At 52.1% G+C, this 4,845-nt stretch overlaps 1 long non-coding RNA gene across 1 annotated transcript; it reads left to right on the top strand.

Annotated features, from left to right (window-relative positions):
- Window positions 1-2,523: 2,523 nt before the first annotated feature.
- Window positions 2,524-2,794, top strand: LOC128813202 (uncharacterized). Its single transcript, XR_008438957.1, has 3 exons — window positions 2,524-2,570; window positions 2,651-2,691; window positions 2,773-2,794. It is a non-coding gene; the product is annotated as an uncharacterized LOC128813202 (long non-coding RNA).
- The last annotated feature ends 2,051 nt before the right edge of the window (window positions 2,795-4,845 follow it).

Here is a 4,845-nt window from a genome sequence, read left to right as displayed (position 1 = left end):
AGGACTCGTAGCGATGCGGAGATCCGTAGAGCATTCTGACGCTAGGATTCTCGGGCATCCGTCTCTGCCTTGCTTGGAATAGGTCATTCAGTTAGCATCTTGTTCCTGCAGGGTTCTCTGAGCCTTAGAGGCTCGCCATCAGTCTCAGCTAGGTCATCTCATTCTGCAGTCTCTGGCTCCCTGAGGGCATTCTTCTCGCTCAGAGCTTTCTCCCCCTGTTGTGTCCCCTTGTTTGTCTTGTTCTGTGTCACGGGTGTCTGGGTATTTGGCCTGGAGCTGCTCTGCCCTGCTGCATAGCCTGGTGTAGGTCTAGAATGGGGCGTGTCCTGGGGCCTGGAAATTTGTAATGTGGGGTGTATTTGGACTCTAGGTGGGATCTGTGGATTGATGAAGGCTATCTGGAGGTGTTAAGTTAACCTGCAGTGCTCTGACTTTTGTCCTAACGTTCTTTCAGATGCAGCCAGATGGAATCCGTGGCAGAGGGCCCCGTCCCGGGTGAGGGGGGGTCCCCCGAGAAGGTCAGTCACCGTTTGTCTTTGCAGGGGGAGTATAAATGGTGCCTCTGTATTACAGCTATTTTCTTTGTTGTTATTTTTAGGAACTAAAGCCAGATACTAGCAGTCAAGGTAAGTGGGCAAGGTGAGCAGTGGGCGGTGGCCGGCAGCAGTTGTTCTTGCTCCGGTCTCAATTCCCGGTGCAGCTCTTAGGCTCCGTTCTTGTTTGCGTGCTCTAGGCGGTCCGCTCGTATTACGCCGAGACCCCCCTCAGCAACGGGGCCGCAGACCCGCTTGGTCACTCTCGTGGGAATTCGGGAAGCAGTGCACGGAACTGTGATGAAGCCTTGATCTTTGTCATTTGGAGGTGTAACCCGGGGAGCCTTCAGGAGCGGCCGAGGAGTAGTTGTAAGTCGGGGAGCTAGGGAGGAGGAGCCAGGGTCCACTCGAGTTTCAGCAATGCCACGTCACCTCGTCTCCTCTTCACCCAGGCAGACCCTGCCGCGAGGGCATCGGCCTCCGGGCGCAGGCAGATGAGCCGGACGTTCTTAGGAGAATGGTGAGTAGCAGAATTGTTATTGGTTATTGGCCGCTGTGCAGCTAAGATCCTGCAGTGATGTTTGGTGTTCTTGATTGTAGCTGAGCAAGGGGCCACAGTCGGTGACTCTAGGAAACTGCCAGCGGGCGAGGCGGCCTTCCTCGGCACCGGACGTGGATTCTCGTCCCCGGACGTGCGAGAGATAAGTCGAGGGCTGGGACCCTGAGAGGGGATGGAAGCGAGGCGCTGGGAGGGCTTTGTGAGGCAGCTTTGGAGATGGGGGTGGCCCTTTAGGCCACATAAAGGAAAAGCCTCGCAGTGCTGAAGTGCTCAGGGCAGAGCAGTGCCGGTGCACGGTGTGTCACTTGTCTGTCGTGCCTTCTGTGTCTTTTGCCTTAGTCCTTTGAGGGGCTTATCGGAAGCCCGGGCGTCCATCTTTGCATCTCTCATCTCTGTGTTCCTCGGCCCCGTGCTGATTCCTTCTTACCTTTGGCTCGGGAGCCCGGATAGGCCTCGGAGTAGCATCCGGTCAGATGTCTTTTGAGGTCTTGTTCTGGGCTGTTCTCGACAGCTGTGATTTGTGACAATAGTGACAGCAAGGATGCGTTCTAGCAGATTAGGACTCGTAGCGATGCGGAGATCCGTAGAGCATTCTGACGCTAGGATTCTCGGGCATCCGTCTCTGCCTTGCTTGGAATAGGTCATTCAGTTAGCATCTTGTTCCTGCAGGGTTCTCTGAGCCTTAGAGGCTCGCCATCAGTCTCAGCTAGGTCATCTCATTCTGCAGTCTCTGGCTCCCTGAGGGCATTCTTCTCGCTCAGAGCTTTCTCCCCCTGTTGTGTCCCCTTGTTTGTCTTGTTCTGTGTCACGGGTGTCTGGGTATTTGGCCTGGAGCTGCTCTGCCCTGCTGCATAGCCTGGTGTAATTGCACAAGTCTTGGAGACCTGTAATTTGGAATGGGGGACGTAGTTGTATTCTAGATGGTATTCCTAGATTCACACAGGATGCTTGGACCTGTTAAGTTATCCTACAGTTGTTTGAATTTTCTCCTAACTTTCTTTCAGATGCAGACATTTAAGATCTGTGGTAGAGCGCCCCTCCTGGGTCAGGGGGTTTTCCCTGAGAAGGTCAGTCGCTGTTCGTATTTGCAGGGGAAGCATAAATGGTGACTATGTTACAGCACTGTTCTTTTGTCTTTATTATTAGGAAGTCCAGGTAGATAGCTGCAGTCAAGGCCAAGTGTGCCAGGTGAGCAGCGGACAGAAGCGGTCGTTCTCGCACAGGTCTCAGTTTCTGGTGAAAGTCTAAGCATCTCCTTTTTTTTTTTTTTTTTATTTTTATTTTAGGCGGTCCTCTTGCGAGATGTGTCTGATCCCAGGTGTCTGAGGCCAGGTGGGTGCAAGCTTAAGGTGTAGGTGGGCGTACTTGTCGGGTCTGGGTGGTGGTCTTTTCTTAGTATCTCAGTGTGGTTTTTTTTGCTTTGTTTCTTTGCAGGTGTCATTGCTGCCCTAGGCGTGTGAAGGAACAGAGTCAAGCGGGTGTGTCTGCATTTAGGCTGGGGACTCATAGGTGACCGTTATGCGGCAGCACGCTCGGCCTGTACCTTTTCCTTTTGTAGGTATCCTCCTGGCAGCCTGTTGAGTCGCGTCAAGATTTCAGGTGAGCCGGGGCAGCGGTGCGTCAGAGTTCCGGGGATTCCTCTTTTGCAGGGCGCCAGTTGCATTTTCTGTTTTGTCTTAGGTACCGTGAGGAGGCGCATAGCTAAAGTTTGGAAACGGCAGCACCGAAGCGGACGTAGAGAATGTGTCGCCGTCCACGTCCGGCTGACGATGGATTTTGTCCGGTCGTCTTGCAAAAGCTAAGTGTCGGGGCCAGTAGGTGGGAGAAGGGGAAAAACCTTTACTACCACAGGAGACAATTAGATGTTAGCTTAGAGGAGAGGCCCGTAGTGGGCCGGGCCCCTCGGAAGCAGAGGGAGAGGGTTTCTCCTCAGCCTCACCAGAGTCTTCGCCGGGCAGGGCAGTTCCGATCCGTCTTCGCGTCCTCGCGAGGTTTGCGTCGGCGGCCTTCTTCGACTCTCGACGTCGTCGTGGATCTTTTCACCCGAGGAGCCCGCCTTCACGTCCGGAGCTATAGCCATGGTCACGCTGTAGTCATCGCTTTCTTGTCTAGGCCTACTGAGCTTCTTAGGCTTCCTCTTAAGTCCTTTGGCACTAACATCTTGAAAGGAGTTAAATTTCATCATCACATGCTATTGCCCTAGGGCTTTCTTTCCTTTGGCATCATCGGCCTATGACTCATCTTGGACTAGCAATCTTGGGTCCATAAGGTGGAACTGGCAGGCAGTTTCCACTCGTGTCTGTGTTATGTCGTCCGTGTCCATTGATTTCTGCGTCATAGGCCTTTGTTACATCTCGAGGCTTTATCGGCATTGTTCTCTGCCGTATCGGCCATATTTTACTCGTGTACCTTCCTGGATATCGCTTATTCCGGCATCGTTACATTTTTACTTTTTGAGACGGGAAGAAGTACAGGAGACGTTCTCATCCATCTTCTTTCTCACCTTTGGTAGCGCCTTCTCTTCCCGTGCCATTCTCTCGGACTTCTAGAGGGAGCGTATTAGACCCTCATCGCCTGACCGCAGTAGTTCCGTAGCTTGCGCCTTCTCAAAGGCTATAGGGCTCGACAATTAATCTTCCGGAGAGTTACGTCAAGTCCTCACTTGTATTGTATCTACGTTGGCTTATATTGTACGTGCTTAGGTTGTACCTACCTATGTTGGCTTATACTGTATGTGCTTATGTTGTATGTACTTATGTCGTATGTACCTATGTCGGTTTATATTGTATGTACTTATATTGTATGTACCTACGTTGGCTTATATTGTATGTACCTACCTTGGCTTATGTTGTACATGCCTCTGTCGTGCCACTTAAGATCGGAGCTGCCCTGCCCAGGTGCGTAGTCACGGTTAGGTAGAGCAGTTATAAAACTTTACAGTTCATCTGTCTTCTATGGGGGTTTTGGGTACAAAATTTATGGACCCGGAGCGGGAATAGCTCCTAGCCGTCAGATAGTCACTCGTCGACCGCCTCCCGTCGTCTCTGTCGTCTCGCAGGTCCCCGGGTCCCTACACGTTATCCCGGAATCTACCGCCGGACATGGAAGAGCCACGGTCAGAAGACGCGTCGAAGCGTCAACGTAGCGTTTCAAGTAAGGGTCGCGGTCAGCGTGTAAGCGGAAGAGCGCGTGAGAGAGCGTGATTGTCCGTGTCTGTCTGTGAGAGCTTGTGTCTGCAGGTGTGAGTGTGTGTTGACCGGTTCTAACCTTGTGCGTATGGCCTTTGCCTTTCAGGTTTTTCAGCTCTTTTTTAAATTTAGAATAAAAAATCCCCAGCCGGGGTTTTTTTTTTTTTTTCCCCCTGGCTGGGTTTTTTTTTCCTCTGTCCCGGCCGGTCCGCGAGGTGAAGTTCATCGCCAAAGTTCGGAGGCGGACCGTCCCGGGACCGGGGTTTTCGTCAGGCAGGAGGATTTTTTCGGAGGCTCCCGGGAACCACGTTCCCGAGGAACAACGCTTGCCGGGGCGTAACGGAGCGGTTGAAACGAGAGCGACGGTGAGTTTGCGTGCAATTTGAAGGAGGCGGTCACGGTGGATGACTGTTGGTTTCTGTGTGCTATTTTTGTTTTGGTCTTTCCTCTAACAATCAAACAAAATGTAATGTAAATAGAAAAAAGGTTATATTGTGTTAATATGCGTTCGGTTTCTATTGCCCCGTATCGTTCCGTGTTTGCATTTGGCGCCGCATTTCCACAT

Source organism: Vidua macroura, chromosome 12, assembly GCF_024509145.1.
Source record: "Vidua macroura isolate BioBank_ID:100142 chromosome 12, ASM2450914v1, whole genome shotgun sequence".
Classification (NCBI taxonomy): Eukaryota; Metazoa; Chordata; class Aves; order Passeriformes; family Viduidae; genus Vidua; species Vidua macroura.
Note: the sequence above shows the minus strand (reverse complement) of the source record. Positions and strands in the feature narration are given on the sequence as shown.